Below are 19,009 nucleotides of genomic sequence, written 5' to 3'. Positions count from 1 at the left end.
ACATGGAATGCAGTTAGTTCAGAGGGTGATAGATTGGATCCGGAGTGAGGGGAGAAGAGAAATAAAGACAACCAATGTCACGTCTAGAGTTCTTAATGAACAGATTGAGTTCAGATAAAAGGGTAGAGGGGGAAGTCCAGGTGTAGAGAGAGTGTTGAAGCTGGGTGACGGGGTCTATGGGACAGGGAGAGGAATCTTGTCCAAAACAATGGGCAATGAGGCGAAGACAGCAGAAGAACAGTTCAACATCAAGTCAAGCCCGAAATTCATGAAGGTGGTGGCACAGAGAGGCAAAGTTCAGATCTTTGCTGAGTTCAGAACATTCAGTACCAGAGAGTAGAAGTTCAGGAGATATGGTGAGTGTATGACAGGAGGTGGGGTTGGGGGTGGGCATGGAGTCAGAGGACAGGATATGGGAGGACAGAAGACTTCCAGAGTATCATGGGCATCTCTACATTGTTGGAAATTGGGTGCCTAGTACATTTTGGTGAGTATGGCGAATGAGCTGGGGAATACATTGGAATGATGGAGTGCTGCAGCCTTGACCCAATGTGATACGATTCCATTGGACGGAGAAAATGTTGATCTCAGTGGCACTGACATTGCACGATTAGTCCTCAGAAAGTAACTGATTGAAAATAATCGGGATCATAACCATATTGAAACGTACTGATTTCACTGGGGTGGCACTCAACCTACAAGATCTTACCTTTCTGAGAGTTTTGACCAAACTGTAAAGACATAATATATCTTGGTGCTATTAACAGGACGAATGTATCCATGGTTTTGGAAGGCACTGGCAAGGGCAGAGATTATTTGTCATTCCCAATAGCTCTGGGGAAGGTGTCATTGTAGAGTGAGGAATTTAACAGCACAGAATTTCCTTCGGTTCACATTGACCACAGTTTGCTGAGGGTCCCTGATGCCACATGAGCCAAATACTACTTTGATGAAAGGGACATTACTCTGGTCTCACTCAAATGACATTGGAAAATCAGTTAAAATAATAAAGAGCAAAAGGATCGAACACGTCTTGATTGAACAATATGTTCACTCTCCTCACAATATTTAAAGAAAAACTGATGCATGGATTTCTGATTCTGAGGATAGGTTTGTCCTATTTGTGATGAGGTCGTTTGGTTCAGCGCTGTGACACTCTGCTCTGTACTATGGGGAACAAAATCACCCTGTTTACGGTGCATCAGACAGTGACAGACACACACTATTGTCTGTTCCTATTGGGCATTGATCATCTCAATCTCATCATTCACTGATTACCAAAAGCAGCAGAGAAGCCAGCAGCTCCCATTATCCAAGTCGGAAAGCAAAAGGGGAATGGGATGGCCATAAGAATTTGGAGTAACTGGGAAATTGGTATAGCTTACAGTGGGAGCGGCAGAAGGGTGTGAATGGAGATGGTCTGTGTAAGAGAATGTACAAGCAGAAGAAATAGCGCAAGGATGTCGGATTGTAAGGAAACTGTAGGAAGGAGAAGGACGAATGGCCGATGAAGTTTTAGTAACAGGGAAAAGCTTGGTTTGGGGATAGTGAGATTGGGTGAGAAAACATCACTGTTCAGGAAAATCGAGATCTGGTTTTCTTTGAAAATTAAGAAAAGATTTCTTGTACTTTATTTTCTCTCATTTGAGTGTTGTTTAGATTGTACAAGTAATCTATATTTCTGTATCTCCACCAAGTGCAGCCGACATGTTTTTTTGTCTCCTCTCGTGTGATGTTTTAATATTTTTGAATATTTTTAATGGTATGTATTTGCTTCCGATTCAAGGTAGACACGAGAATATGATTTGCGCTGTTTCAGTTTGTCCATAACATCGAATTTAATTGAATATTTATCCTCATCACACTCGCTGATTTAAACAAACAATGCATGAGTACATGTCCATCCTGCAGATGAAAACAATTCTTCAGCTCTGGCAATTGCAGGGAATGTTACAAAGAACAGTGCCATGGAAAACACTAATCTTCCAGCGCAAGGTGCCAAACCCTAGTTCATCCTAAATGAGTTAACGCTGTATGAAAAATGCTGCAGAGTGGCAGAGTGTAAAATGTGAATTCAACTATGTGACGAAAATGCTATTTGTGGCACCCTCATAAAAGATCTTAACTACATCACTCTGTAAATTCACCAAACAGGAAAAGCAAGAGACTGGAATTCTCAAATCTTCCTATCAATAACATCTGGATAACAGGACGGAAATCATGGTTTGTATGTAATATTCATTAATGACGATGGTGATAATGTGTAAGATGGGAGCAGTGGAATGATAAATCATGTTGTGGATGACACAAAGATGAGCGGTGTGGTTCACAGTGAGTAGGAAATTGTTAGGCTACAGGAAGATTAAACAGATTATTCAGATATATAGGTCAATGGCCGATTAAATTTAACACTGATAAATATGGGTTGATGCACGTCAGAAGTAATAAGACAAGTGAGCACTCACGCTGTGAATCGGGAGGGCTAGATTTGCTCCTGTTTTCTTTGCAGCAGGGAAGGTTGAGGAGGGAGCCTGGTACAGGTGTACAAAAGCATAAGGGGAATGGAGAGGATGAACAGTCAGCAGCTGTTTGCCTTACTTGAAGAATCGAAAACAAAGGGACACACTTTTTAACTGAAAGGCAGGAGATTGAGAGAGAATTTGTGGAGTCTGTTTCGAACTGAGAGGGTGGTATGATTCTGGAATGCATTGTCTCGAAGGGTGGTTGAGACAGATAACCTCACAAACGTTTTAAAAGCCTTTGGATATGCACTTGCTGGCGCAGACGTGATAGGCCTGTTTATCATTGCATGATTCTATGCTGTGGCAGCCTTGAACACTCTGATATATTCTGAAGCAATAAGCAATGGCAATTGCTGGTTTGTTCCTTTTACTGAACTCGATAAGTTGCTATATTACAAACCAGCATCATCTCACGTTGCTTCATCACTTACTCAAACCAGGACAGTTCATTCATCTCTGGGAACATTCAGGATAATTGAAATGCTCAGTACAAGTATTGCCCAACAACAGCACTGACATTATTCCAGCGGTTTTCCACAATTATCATAACTACAGCAATATCACGAAAACAGCTTTTCCTTCAATATAATACAAACGTCTTGCTATAAGGGTGTACTTTACCAAACCATAATAAATTCTTTCCCAGGTATTCGTTTGACAAACAGCAAGTTTGCATGTACTTTGGTGCCATTTGTTCAACACAGCATCCCCCATCCCACTCCACCCCAAAGCCTTTCTCATTTGATATTTTCTTGTGCACCGTCTTCCTGATCTCACACAGCTCAATCCCTCACATTCCTCACACTCTCCACCCTTATTTGTTAATCCCTGAAAAAAACCTGTGCCTCATCTCTATCGTTAATTCCAACTTCCATATCACATTTTGAACTGACATGATTCCTTCCCTCAGCATGATCATTAGACTTGTCCTGCCTGATGCTCTATTCACCTTTACATTCTACTCAGTTTCTGACTAGCTGCTTTGGTTCCCACCGTCCTTTTTTCAGTTTAAATCCATTCGACTTGCACTAGCATACCTCCCCACAAGGATGTTGGTGCTCCTCCAGTTCTGTCCTGTCCTTTTTGTACAGTTCCCAAATGTCCTGAAACGGTTCCCAATGAACCAAAAATCTGAAATGCTCACCTCTGACCTAGTTTATGAGCAACATATTAAGTTATACTGCCTTCCTAACCCTTATCTCTTTTCCACACGGCACGGGGAGTAATTCAGAGATTGCAGACGATTGTTCTGTCTCTCTCATATGAACACACATTCACACAGACAGGCAGACACAACATTACTTTGCAAAAGAATACTAATGACCTGATAAACAAACAGAATGAAAACTGGAATGAAGGATTTAGTTAAAGGAATGATGAGAGAAATCGGGTTTTTTCTGGATGTCAGTTTGCTGGCAGGGCTGGAGGGTTCATTTTCATGAGGTTCATCATCATACTCGGGAACATTATCAGTGAGCTCCGGTGAAGCGCTGGTGTTGTGTCCCACTTTCTACTTAAGTTTTGGGCTTCCTTGAGTTGATTATGTCATTTCCTGTGTTGGTGATGTCATTTCCGGTACTTTTTTTCTCAGAGAATGGTATATGGAGTCAAAATCGATATGTTTGTTGACTCAGAACCAGTTGCAATGACATGCGTGTGAGAATTCTTTTGCGTGTCTCTGGCTTGTCCTCACATGGATGTGCACACCGAGTCAAAGTGGTATACTTCCTCATCTGTATGTATGGATACTAGTGATAGTGGGTCATGTCTTTTTTTTGTGGCGAGTTGATGTTTATGTATCCGGGCGGCTAGTTTCCTGCTTGTTTTTCCGATGTAGTGTTTGTTACAGTTCTTGCAGGGCATTGGGCTTATTCTTCCAGGAGCAGAACAGACAAAGATGGGAACTTATTGCGGTGCTGAAAATGAAGAAAATAGATGGAGAGTAAAACAAGAATACTCTGTTTCCGATAGTTGGCACTACAGCATTAAAGAGTTCTAATTTCAAGACTGTCAGCAATAGAGCTAGGAGTGAAATAAAGAAAAACTTATTTATTGAGAGTTATTTTGATTTGGAATGCACTGCCTGGGAGAGTTGTGGATGAAGATGCAATGGAAAACTAGATAAAGTTGGAAATTATGAATTTAACGGGCTACAGAGATCGTGCTGGCAAATGCGAGGGACTTGGGAGATATTTCTGAAGCTGAAGCACACAGAGTGGCAAATGATCTCCTCCTGTACTTTAAAGTTTTGTACTCTGTCATGTGTCAGATGCAAATAAAAGTAAGTATCAGGTTATTTCCCATTGTAAATTCTCGCAAACCTTTAATTATTTGGTGCAGTATAAGCATTTAAATGCAAATATTGCAAGGTCAGCTTCATTATGAAATCTAACTGTTACACAGAACATGATTACTTTAAATGTTGTATTCCAATTGCTAAACCAAATATGCCATCGTTTTTGCACAAATCTCTTTGAAAATGTCTGATTTTGCAGTCACATGTCCACATTTATTATCAAATTGCATACTTTCTAAAAATTGAAAGTTTTCAACTTATTGTTCGCTAAAATTTGATGACACAGATCATTTATTTAATTTAATATTCACAGTGCATGCTGAATTATTACCATTTCTAAACTGCTGGCATGGAGCTGAAGCTTGTACATTTCAGGGAGAAATTAAACTGATTGATTATGTATAAATGTATAAGAACGCTAATTCTATTTGATTGTTCAATAGTTTGCTCACCCTGAACATGTAAACATTCAAAAGCAAACCAATTTCAAACTATTGGAGTCACAATGCATAATTTTGAATCCTGACATTGAATATGTAATTCTGATCACCAATATAGTTAGATTTCATTTTGTGTTTTCCGATATAAAATAAAATGTACGTTCTTTACTTCTGTGTGAGTAAATTTTGACAGGAGTTTATATTTTAGTTCCATAAATATAGAAACACAACCTAATTGTTTTCAGAGATTATCGTTCAGTTGAATAATCATAACTCACACCTTATTTTTGACCAATTAACGAAACTTAGCAAACATCTGATTGATACATGGGTCACCCAACAGATTATATCTGAAGAAAACAACAGCAAATAGCAAGTCAAGAATCATGTTAATAACTGAACTTGGGGGCTTCTGTCTGGTGTATGTTATCACACACACATTTTGTACTAGTACACAGGTGACAGTAGGCTCCATAACCGGACGTTTTGGGCTAACGGCCCTCCCAGCTTCCTGATCTCATACACATCACTCCCTCACACGCTCAACAATTGATGAGAATCCACCAGATGGGTGAAACAGGAAACATGGAACAGTGCAGCACAGTAAAGGCCCTCGAACCCTTGACGTCCTGCCAAGCTTTTATCCTACTCGAAGAGCAGACGACCTTGCATACCCTTCATTGTACTATCATTCATGTGCCTATCCAATCATCGCTTAAATATCCCTAATGCAGCTGACTCTACTACCGCTGCTGGCAATGTATTCCACGTACCCACCACTCTCTGTGTAAATAACCTACCTCTGACGTCCCACCTAAACCTACCTCCAATCATCTTAAGATTATGCCCCATCGAGATAGCCATTTCCACGATGGGAAAAGTCTCTGGCTATCCACTCTATCTATGCCTCACATCATCATGCACACATTTATCATGTCACCTCCCATTCTTCTTTGCTCCAATGAGATAAGCCCCAACTCACTCAACTTTTCTTTGTAAGACATGCCCTCTAGTCCAGGCAGCATTTTGGTAAATCTCTTCAGCACTCTCTCCAAAGCCTCGTCTTTCCAGTAATGAAGCAATTAGAACTGAAGAAAATATTCTACATCTAGTCTCACTAGAGCTTTTTTGCGCTGTAGCAAAACCTCGTGGCTGATAAACTAAATCCCCCGGCCAATCAGAACACCATACGCGTTCAAAAATCTTATCAACTTGAGTGGCAACGTTGAGGATGCAATAACATGTACCACAAGATCCCAATGGTCCTCCACACTGCCAAGAATCCTGCCTTTATTCCTGTATTCTGCATTTAAATTCGACCTTCAAAAATGAATCACTCCACACTTATTCTGGTTGAGCTCCATCTGCCATTTATCAGCCCAGATCTGCATGCTATCAATGTCCCATTACACCTATAACAGCCCTCCACACTATCCACAACTTCAACAATCTTTGTTACATCATAAAACATACTAAGGCGCCCTTACCCTTTACCATCCAAGTCATTTATAAAAATCACAAACAACAGCAGAATCCCAGAACCGATCCCTGCAAAGCACCACTGGTCACCGAGCTCCAGGCTGAAAACTTTCCATGTACTCCCACCCTCTGTCTTCTATTGTCCAGACAATTCAGTATCCACACAGACAGATTTCCGTGTATCATATGCCTCTTTACTTTCTGAATGAGCCTACCATGGGGAACCTTATCAAACACTTGTTAAAATCCATGAACATCACATCCACTGTTCTAAATTCATCAACGTATTTTGTCCCATTCTGAAAGAATTCAATAATGTTTGTGAGGCATGATCTTCCCTCACAAAGCCATGATAACTCTCATCACATAGGATTTGCCAAGTAATCACGAATTCTGTCTCTCAGAATCCTCTCCAATACTTGACCCAATACTGTAATTCCCAGGATTATCCCTATTCCTTTTCCTGAACAAGGGATTCACAGTGGTTCCCCCCCCCCCCCCCCCCCCCGCGCCCCCCCCCAAAACATCTGACTGTATTTCAGTGGACAGTGAGGATGCAAAAATCATCGCCCAAAGCGCCACTTCCTGCGGTAACCTCGGGTGTTTCCTGTCTGGCTCAGAGGATTTATCTGTCCTTACGTTTGTATTTCAACCAATCCGCACTTCACCTCACTTTGTCTACTCCTTGCCCAACCAATTGACTGATTGACTAATTTCCATTTCAGGTCTGCCCTCCCGAGCAAATACAGTTCACAATATCCTGTGAATCACGGAATGGAAAAAAAAATGTGAAGGCACTAATGCCTTCCTGATGAAGGACTTCTGCCCATAGTTTTCACTCTCTAGCTCCACGGGATGTTTCCTGACTTGCTGTGCTTTACCAGCGGCATGCTTTTAGACACTGATCTCAGGAACTGCAGTCCTCATTTATCCATTATCGAGGGCTGACTCCTCTGCACACTGAATAGGGAATTAATCACCAGGGATTCATTGTATATGTGGCTGACTGTTCAGATCTAGAATCTTGCAGTTGATTAATACATTAATTTAAAAATAAATTACAAATCAAGAGTCCCAGAGCTACAGTTTTGGTTCATGAATAATGCAGCTTGATAACAAACAGTAAACGACTGAAGAACTCCGAGTGACAGAGTATTTTATTTGTTATATTCCAGGCTGGATGTTCTTTAGCTTAATGCTGGGAATATTATCAGATATTTAGATGTGAAAATGGAACGAGGTGACATGTGGAAGTGATCCATTTTTGCCATCACCGCGACGTATCTGAGGGAGGTCAAGGCTGACAACTCAATATTTTGTGGTACAAGAACAAGAGGCAGGGTAGGAGAGGGATAAAAGAGGAGGTGGGATGGCATGGTTAATGATGGAGCCAATGACTGCAGGAAGGAGGGACGATACCTTGGAAGGATCTTCTAACGACGCTTTGTGTGTAGCGTTCAGGTTCAAAACCAAGACAGACACACTGCTGGACATATATTATAGATCCCCAGATAAAAGAAAATACAGGAGCAGATATAAAAGCAAATTTCTGAGGTGTGTAAATACAAAGGTAGGATGATTATATTCAGGTATTTCAATTCCAAATATTCATTAGCGCTATGATAACTTTTAAAGACGGGGAAGATGTTTTGAAATTTAATCGCGAGAGCTTCTTACATCAACATGGAGCAGATACAACAATGGGCGGTGTAGTGCTGGGGATCAGTATGGGGAACGAAGCCAGTTAGTTACTGCAGGCAGGATTGGCAAAGCATTGTAGCACAAGTGACTGTTACTCATGAATTTTTAGCATGTTAAGGAAAAGACTAAAGGAAAAAGCTCCGAAAAATAAAACGTTTTTGGACTGCTGAGGCAGATTGAATTAAAAATAAGTAAGGATCTGGCCACAGTACAGTTCCTTCTGGTGAAACTGTAGTAGAAAGCGTGGGGGTGGAGGTCACATTCTCAAAATGAAATCGATGACAATGTCACCGCAACATGTTACACTGCAGATGAAATTTAGGAAAACAAGATAGGAGAAGCTTGGATGTCTTTAAATATTCAGAATGGATTTTAAAATGATAGAGACGCTAAAAACAGATCTAAAGTGAGCAGGTCAATGGAGGTCCTAGAAGAGTAGTGAATGTATAGGGATAAACCCAAGAAAGTAAGTTGAAGAGCAAAAAGGGGAATGATAAAAACATTAGCCTGCAATATTTTCAAGAATTCAACGACATTTTATTGGTGTATTAAGGATAAGAGGGTAACAAGAGAAAGAATTGGGATTATGAGGGACTGAGAAAGCAGCCTGTGCAGAGAATATGTTAAACACATACGACATATCAATCTTTGCTTTGGAGAAGCAGTTCCTGGATTCACTGTCAGTTCCTGACAATGTGCCTTTGAAGAAATTGACACAGATGCTGAGGAAGAATTGGAAGTTGATGCAGGACAAAAAGTGGGTTCATCTCAAGATCCAGATGAACAGCAAATTAGACTGATACGTCAGATGAGGGAGGAGGTTTCAGGCTCTTAAAACTTGTGGGTTTTTTTGTTTTGCCTCTGGCCACAGAGGAGTTGTGATTAAACAGGACAACATCTAATGTAAGTTCAACTTCCACTCAAAGTTCTAGAAAAAAGCCATGGGGACTAAAGACGACCAAGTCTCACATCAATGGGATGGAAACCATTGTCCAGAATTGTGAAGGATGTTGAGGCTGGATCACTAAATATCTTCAAGGCTGAGATGGACAGATTTTAAACCAGGATTAAGGGAAAAAGGAAGAAAGTGGAATGGGGGTTATCAGAATAAATGTACTCTAATTGAAAGGAAAAGCTAACTCAGTGAGTGGATGGGCATGCTGTTGCTCGTACGTCTAATGGTAAACTTTTTCTAATAGCCTATATTCGCTGGAACATCAGCATCTCTACCTCTGGAGTGAGACAGAGTTGGTAATGCAATCAATAGATTCAAGCAATTAATAAATGAAGTACGAAGTGACAGCAAAGACCAGAGGACTGCAACAATGCGGATTGGCTGTCAGGGTGAAGATTTGCATCAGCACAGTCACCACTACCAGAATGAAGACCTCAGCAACACACCCTCCAAGCATGGGCATGGTATTAAGGAGTGCTTAAGGCCTAAACGCTCCATCACTGTAGAGGATGATCAAAAGGCGGCTCTCATACGTCGAGTCTAGGATCAAGCGTCTGTTTTTATTAGAACGGGTGTCGAATTGCGAATCGTCAGAACTAGTTGAGATCATATCTGGATTGTGATTGGCAGATCGTTTGGTTGTGCTGACCTGTTGTTGGTGGGTCTTCATGCTGGCTTCAGCCTAATGCCAATTTAGAGATCAGCCAACCTCGGAGCTATGGCTTCAGCAGCCGCTCGCAGCCCAGGCCAGGCATTCACAACACAGTCAGGGTTACTGTAAAGGAGGTGGAGAAAGGTACACTGATGGATCGGACGGTGTTCCTCAAGAAGATTCTACTCTGGTGCTGCGGGTTTGATGCAGCAAACGTATCCTGTCTGCAGGATTTCCCTGGGGCAGGCTATTTCGATTTGACTTTCGGGAGCGTGAAGCAGTGCGAGCAGCTCCTGAAGGTGTTCCAAGAGAAGGAAGGAGAGCCTCTGTTTTCCATCTTGTCAGCGGTCCCGATGTGTGTGCTTCCTACACAGAGGAGTAGGATTGTTGCGATTCATATATACAAACCCCACGTCCAGCAGCTGATGTCCTGAACTTCCTGAGAAGATACATCCAGGTTGAGGGAGAAAGCACTAATGTGATCGACTCTTTAAAGCATCTGGACCAGCAAGTTGCAAGTCAGGGTAACCCTAAGTGTCGATGCCCGTGGGAACATCCTCCTTTGCAATCGGAGGGAGTCGACGTTACTTGACATAAGCAGGGCAGCCGAAAGTGTGCCGAAGCTGTACACTGTAGACATGTCGGCAGACTGTAAGGTGACTATTTGTCGAAACAACAAGCAGGAGGGTCACCCAACAAAGGAATGCAAAAAGGCCGAGAACTGTAATCTGTGCAGAGAGGCGGACCACATGTACAAGGCCTGCCCAAAATGAGCGACCGCCACCTATGCATAGATGGCCAGTGATGGCAACACGAGCCGTTGACCGCAAAAGACCAGCAGAGGAACGGTGTCTGGTGGAACCCACAAGGAAGAACAGGCTGGAGCGCATCAGGTGGCAGCCAGCGGGGAGGTGCAACAGCCAATCCAAGCTCCTACACGACAGACAGAAGTAATGGAAGAGGAGGGAAATAAGAGGGCAGAAGAGGTCACCAAAACCACGCAGCATAGGGGGAAACGACACCTGCATGCGGAGTATATGGCCAGCTCTTCGGATGGTGAGGATGGCTATAAGAAGGGTCGTCACCAGAAGAAGAGAAAAAGCGCCGTGGGGAGAAAGGAGGGCAGTACTCCCCAAACAGGAAAAGACAAACCCTCTGAGGGGACTGGTAAAGACCAACCCCCACCCAGTGAGAACCAGGAGGTACCCACTGCCCCATAGCTCCAGGTAACTGGGAGCCGCGATCCTCTGACAGCCCCGCGGTCAGGCAGAGACCTGGACTGTGCAGACCCTTATCCCAGTCTGATGACACGAGAGAGGGAAATGCCCGTAGCGTGCAGTTGGACAGCTACCTCAACCCTGCGATGGTCCAGCAGTTCGATAACACCACAGGGATGCAGACAGCTAAACTAGAGAGGCAGGACCAACAGCAAATGGACATTGGTAACCTCATAAACTGTTAAAATAGGTATTAAAATTGCCAGAATTAATGTACATGGCACTAAATCTGCGATGCGATGCGTTTCTACATTGGCCTTCCTGGCCAATGTTAAAGCTGATGTCCTGTTTCTGCAGGAGTGTGGGACACTGCACCTCACTAGTAACAGGATGTGGTCGAGCTTGTGGGCCCATGGGCCGTCGGTTTGTTCGGGGGCAACGATATCCGCGCCTCCAGCCTGTTGCGAGGAGGCAATTTCACCATCTTCGAGGTTAAGGAGATTTGGGCCGGCGCCTCCTCGTCCTGACATCATGTACAGGAATGCTACCAAGAGACTGATTAATGTGTACGCCTCAGTGGGTAAGAGTGAACGGTTGACCGTCCTTTCAACAGCTTCCACTGTTGGTGGCTATGTCCAGTTTGCTCATTCTGGCCAGAGACTTGAACTCTATCATTGATGCAGATGGACAATCCGGCAGGGGGGACAGAATACTGGACGCTATCTCCAGAGCCCTGATGGAAATGGTAGAAGATGCCTGGCTGCACGACGTCTTCAGCACCCTTGCAGACCGAGCACAGTGTAGATATACCTTGTCATGGGCAGACAGGTCTGTGCATTTATGGATAGATTACCTATTTGTGTCCTGAACATTCTCCGTCAGATCCACCGACGTCAAGCCGGTGTTCTTCTCTTACCACTGCCTCCTGCTGGCCGACTGTCACCTACAGAGCGGGAAGCGGGCTGGTAAGGGAACGTGGAAGCTGAACACATAGGGGTTGACCCCAGGAAACATTGAGGAGCTCAAGAGGAACTACGCAGGTTGGAGGACCATGAAGCACCTCTTTGAGTCTCCAGCGGATTGGTGAGAAACAGTAAAAGGGAACATCAAGAGGTTCTACACCCTCAAAGGTATTCATCAGGCGTGAGAGAGGCGGGCAAAACTGTCCCACCTCCAGGAAGGTATGCAGAACCTGCTCCTGATGCAGACGATTCGGGTCAATGTCATGGAGGATCTCCAGGAGGTGAACTGCCAGCAAGCTTCGCTCTTTGCCTCAGAGGCCTCCAAGATAATCTTCCAGTCCAGCGTCCGCTCCGTGGAGCAGGACAACACGTGCTCACTTTCTTCTTCCAGAAGGTGCACAATGAAGGAAGAAAATGGTTCACTAACGTCATCTCAGGCTGACTCCATGAGGATCAGCAAATCCTTCAATGCCAATGTGTATGGACTTGAAGCCAACCAACAGCGTGGCCTCCCAATCGTGCCTGTCCTCTATCAGGGAGGTCTTAGAAGACAGAACACGGGAGAGGCTGGACCAGCCGTTATCTATGTATGAGCTGACCAAGGAAATCAAGTCCTTCGAAAGGAATAAAAATCTCGGAAGTGACGGCTTCCTGGTTGAGTTCTATTCTGCTTTGTGTGACATGATTGGCCAGGACCTGCTGAAGGTGTATGTCCATATGTTTATGGCAGGTACTATAAGTGAATCCACGAGGAAAGGCGTCATCACTCTCATCTACAAGTGGAAGGGGGAGAGGGAGGAAATCAGAAAATGGAGACTAATCCCACTATTGAATGCGGATTACAAAATCTTGTCAAAGTTCATCGCCAACTGGGTCAGGTCTGTTCTTGGGTTGGTGATTCACTCTGACCAATCCTGTGCTGTACCAGGCCGGAAGATCGCTGAGAGTCTCGCACTCCTCAGGGATTAGATCAACTACGTGCAGTACAGTGGGGTTGGACACCTGCCTCATCAGCCTGGACCAGGAGAAAGCCTTTGACAGGATATCACTTACGCATATGAGAGATGTTCTTTCGCAAATGGGATTTGGGGAGGGAGTCTGCAATTGGATCAGACTCCTCTACACCAACATTGTCAGTGCCGTCTCAATCAATGGGTGGGAATCAGATAGTTTCTTTGTCAGATCTGAAGTCAGGCAGGGCTGCCCTCTCTCTCCTGCCTTGTTTGTGTGCTGCATAGAGCAGTTTGCCGAGTCCATCAGGAAGGATGTTAGCCTGACAGGGGTGACTATTCCTGGCAGCGGGGGCCGACATGTTAAGGCCTCCCTGTACATGGATGACGTCGCCGTTTTCTGCACGGAACCATTGTCCGTGCACAGACTCATGTGCATATCTGACAAGATCGAACGGGCCTTGGGGCCAAGGTAAACCGAGTCAATCCTCTATCCCCTTCACTGTCAGGACTGGCCACCTGAAGGTGCTGGGTATTCGGTTTGGAGGGGCTGGGGCATATGCCAAGTGTTGGGTGCAGCGTATCAGGAGAGTGATGCAGAAACTGGGCAGCTGGAAGCTACGGTCGCTCTCGATCGCTGGAAAAAAACCTAGTCATCAGATGTGAGGCACTGTCATTGCTGTTATATGTGGCACAGGTCTAGCCTATTCCAAGAACCAGTGCCGTCTCAGTCACCCGGGCCATCTTCCAGTTTATATGGAAATCAAAGGTGGACTCGATGTATACAGATTTGGACAACGGGGGAGAAAACACGCCCAATGCCACTCTCATCCTGATGGCCAGCTTTGTGTGTGGCTGCATCAAGCTGTGCGTGGATCCCCGGCACGCAAACACCAAGTGTTACAGCGTACTGAGATTCCCCGGTGTTGCAAAGGATCGGCCTGGCCTCGCAGCCATGTAATGCTCCAAGTTGTTGGACCATTCCATATCACCTTCCCTTCATGGAGACATTTATGAAGAAAAACACCTATGACCAAAAGTCCATCAGAAAGTGGGCAGCACATAGTGTCCTTGAGATCCTTCTGGAAAAGGAGAGGGTGGATCCTATCGAGCGGTTCCCTGAGCAGACTGTCAAAGCCATTTGGCAGAATGCCTCATCGTCATAAATTTCCAACAAACACCAAGAAATGGCTTGGCTGGTGTTGAGAAGGGCTCTGCCTGTGAGATCCTTTATGCAGGCCCAGACTCTCTGCCGCACCGCACGCTGCCCTCGAAGCGGTTGTGGAGGGACGAGAACTGTCACACACCTCCTTTTGGAATGTGCCCAAGCAAAGGAAGTCTGGAGAGGAATGCGGTGGGGTTTGTTGAGGTTCGTTCCGAACAGTTCCATGACACAGGACTACATGCTCTATGGTCTGTTCCCTGGCACGCACACTGAGACGAACATCCACTATGCATGGAGGATCATCACCTCGCTCTAAAACGCTCTTTGGTCTTTCTGAAACCTGTTGATCTTCCAACTGAAGGAGTTGAGCCCGACTGAGTGTTGCAGACTGGCACATTCCGAGGTCCAGGACTACGTGTTGAGGGACGCGCTGAATCATGGGGCAGCTGCCGCCAAGGCACAGTGGGGAAAGACCATCGTGTAATGTCTGTCCACCAAAGAAGAACAGCGGATCCACTCAGTAAGTGGGCTCCGCTGACACCTCAGCTAAATATATGGATGGTAAACGTACTGACTTGTATACGTGAAGGATTAATTCCAATCTCTGTACCTAAAGAAATGCAATGTGCACATATGATTTGCATCATCAATTGTATAGATCATCAAAATATTTTATGAATAAAGTATATTTTTGAAATAAAAATAAGTGTTTCACTCCTTCTCAAACCAAAACTTAATGTGGAGTGGTCGATTGACATGCTGTAATTAGCAGGGTACGTAGTAATGCTTTGGTTCGAGAGGCTTCAGTGAGCAGCAGCTCAGCAAAAAGTGCAGGTAAGCTCAGGTAAAGTCATTTTAATGCTAGTCTGATAGCAGTAGAGATGGTCGTTAGGGCAGTCACATGTTCTACCTGCGGGATGTGGTTGCTCAGGGAGACTTCCACTGTCCCTGATGACAACACGTGTATGGGAAGTGTTCAGGAGCTGTAGCTGGCTGCTCTCAGGGTCATCCGAGATACTGAGGACTTCATAGATAAGAGCTTTAGTGAGGTGGTCACACCCAAGTCCCTCCCTTTACCTGTTTTTGCAATGTCTGTCATATTCCAGTCCCATGTGAAGATCCATACCCTGAGTTCATCTGCCTTACTTGTCAGCCCTGTTGCCTTTAAATAAACACTATTTAATCCAACAGGCGTTCTTGCTTCCTGACGTATTCCAGGCTAACAGTAGCTGGGCGACCACTCGGAATGGCAAAGGGAGTAGAAAGAGTGTGGAGGAATCCCCTGTGGCTATTCCCTTTGAAAACAAATAGACCATTCTGGATACTGATTTTGGCGGTGTGGGAGTGGGTGGGAGTTGGGAAATGATCGTTCAAGGCAAAGCAGCAGTAGCCAGGTTGGTTGCAGTACAACTGGCTCTGGGGCACAGCGGGAAAGGGTAAAGATAAACAGGGTCTTAGAGGTACGAGAGTCGATTGTTAGGGGGACAGATTGTAGATTCTGTGGCCTCAAACGGGAATCCAGGATGGTGTGTTACCTCTCAGGTGTCAGAGGACAGGATGTCTCCAAGCGGCTGCAAAACGTTCTCAAAGGTAGGCTGAGCAGCCAGAAGTCATTCTGCATGTTGGCACAAATGACAGAGGTAGATATAGAAATGAGGTGATTACAGAGAGCGAGGAGGATAGTTAAAAACCAGGACCTCGACAGTGATAATTTCCTGATTACTTCCAGTGTCATGAGCTAGTGAAGGTAAAAATAGGAGAATATGGCAAGTAAATATTTAATTATAGAATTGGGGCGGGGGTAGGGATTCAGATTTTTAGATCATTTGGATCTTTTCTGTGACAAAGGTGACCCGTTCAAGAGGGACAGTTTGCACATGCACTGGAGCTGTTTTGCTAATGCTACAAGGACGAGTTGAAACGAGATTGGCAGGAGGTGGTATCCTCAAGAGCAGGGAGGCAAGTGCGAGGTTGGAAAGCGATATTGTAATCAGGATTTGTAATGTGAAAAGACAGGTCAGGCTGGAACCAGACGGGGAACAAGGAACACCTGTTGGATTAAATTGCATTTATTCAATGCCAAAGGGCTGATAGGTAAGATCGATGAACTCCGGGTGTGGATAGGTACATGGGACTGGGATTGTATAGCTATTACAGAAATATGGTCGAGTGACGGATAGGACTGACAGCTTAACGTACCAGGGTAAAGTGCATTGGGAGGGACAGAAATGGTGGAAAGAGGGGAGGGGACGTGGATTTCTGATGAAGGGGAGTATCACAAAACATCAGAGATAAAAGAACTAAAGGATCAATCAGGGTGGCTTTGCAGGTGGAACTAAGAAATAAGAAGGGGATAGTGACATTATTGGGTTTTAGTATGGGCCCCCAAATAGTCAATAGTAATTGGAGGAACAAAAATGTGTTGAGAGATTGGGGAGACTTGCAGGAACAATATGGTTGTCATATTAGGAGTTTTACTTTTTATAACACCGACTGGGACTGCCAGAACATTAAGGGATTTGATGAGATGGAATTCATGAAGTGCGTCAGGAAAGTTTCCTCAAGCAGTATGTAGAGGGTCCTAATCGGGCAGAGGCAAAATTTGACCTTCTCTTAGGAAATACGACAGGACAGGTGAGTAAGGTGACAGTGGATGCGCAGTTAGGGACCTGTGATCATAGTTCTATTAAGTTTAAAATAGTTATGGAGAAGGAAAAACAAAACATGTCCACAGATTCAAGTTCTAAATTAGGGCAAGGTGAATTTCGACTGAATTAGGAGCTTGCGGGGTTTGATTGCAGTGGTGTGTTTGCAGGCAAAGGGACTTCTGGCAAGTGGGAAGTCTTTAAAAGTAAGTCAGCTAGAGTTCAAGATCTATATATTTCTGTGAGGGTGAAAGAAATGTTGACAGGACTGGGCAACCTTGGAAGACAGGAGATATTGAGGCTTTGACCAAAAAAGAATGTGGAGGGGTGGCTCAAGTCCAGGCAGGCGGGATCAGGGGAATCACTGGAGGTATATAGGGGATACTAGAGTTTACTGAAGAAGAAAATCACTAGGGTGATAAAGAGCTGTGAGATAGCCTTGGCTGCGAAGATCAGGGTGAATCCAAAGAGGTTCATTATGAATATTAAAGGAAAAACATTAACCACAGATAGAATAGGACCCTTAAAGACCAATCTGGACATGTATATGTGGAAGCAGAAGCGATGGACGATGTCATAGAACATAGAACATAGAACATAGAACATAGAACAATACAGCACAGAACAGGCCCTTCGGCCCACGATGTTGTGCCGAACTTCTAACCTAGATTAAGCACCCATCCATGTACCTATCCAAATGCCGCTTAAAGGTCGCCAATGATTCTGACTCTACCACTCCCACGGGCAGCGCATTCTATGCACCCACCACTCTCTGGGTAAAGAACCCACCCCTGACATCTCCCCTATACCTTCCACCCTTCACCTTAAATTTATGTCCCCTTGTAACACTCTGTTGTACCCGGGGAAAAAGTTTCTGACTGTCTACTCTATGTATTCCTCTGATCATCTTATAAACCTCTATCAAGTCACCCCTCATCCTTCGCCGTTCCAAAGAGAAAAGGCCGAGAACTCTCAACCTATCCTCGTACGACCTATTCTCCATTCCAGGCAACATCCTGGTAAATCTCCTCTGCACCCTCTCCAAAGCTTCCACATCTTTCCTAAAGTGAGGCGACCAGAACTGCACACAGTACTCCAACTGTGGCTTAACCAAAGTCCTGGACAGCTGCAACATCACTTCACGACTCTTAAATTCAATCCCTCTGCTGATGAACGATAATACTCCATAGGCCTTCTTACAAACTCTATCCACCTGAGTGGCAACTTTCAAAGATCTATGTACATAGACCCCAAGATCCCTCTGTTCCTCCACCTGACTAAGAACCCTACCATTAACCCTGTATTCCGCATTCTTATTTGTTCTTCCAAAATGGACAACCTCACACTTGGCAGGGTTGAACTCCATCTGCCACTCCTCAGCCCAGCTCTGCATCATATCTAAGTCCCTTTGCAAACGACAAATGTCCTCAATAAATATTTCTCCTCAGTGTTTTCCGAGGAAATATGAATACTTGGGAATACTTGGGAATTTGGGGAAGTTAGTGGTGATATCTTAGGGACCGTCCATATCACAGTAAGTAAGGTTTTGAATATACTAGAATGTTTGAAGTTGGATAAATCTCATGGTCCTTAACAGCTACATCCAAGAGCACTGCAAGGGTATAGAGAAGAATTTGCGGGGACCCTGGCTGAAAAATTTGATCATCATTAACCACAGGTGAGATTCCTGAAGACTAGAGGATAACAAATGTTGTAGCTTATTCAAGAAGGACTAAAAAAGCAAATGTCTAGAAACTATAGACCAGGAAGATTAACATCTGTATGCTACTAGAGAAGAATCTCAGGGATAAGATGTACATGCATTTTGAAAATAGAATTTGATTCGGGATAGACCGCATGACTTTATGAGTGGAAGTTCGCAACTGACGAATTTGTTAAAGTTCTATGATGACGTTACCAGGAAAGTTGACTCGGTCTGGCCGTTAGATGTCGAAAGGTGTGGTGCTGGAAAAGCAAGCAGGTCAGGCAGCATCGAAGGGGCAGGATAATCGACGTTTCGGACAT

Source organism: Chiloscyllium punctatum, chromosome 17 (genome assembly GCF_047496795.1).
Source record: "Chiloscyllium punctatum isolate Juve2018m chromosome 17, sChiPun1.3, whole genome shotgun sequence".
Taxonomy (NCBI): Eukaryota; Metazoa; Chordata; class Chondrichthyes; order Orectolobiformes; family Hemiscylliidae; genus Chiloscyllium; species Chiloscyllium punctatum.
The sequence above is the reverse complement of the archived record's forward strand: the minus strand, read 5'-3'. Positions refer to the sequence as shown.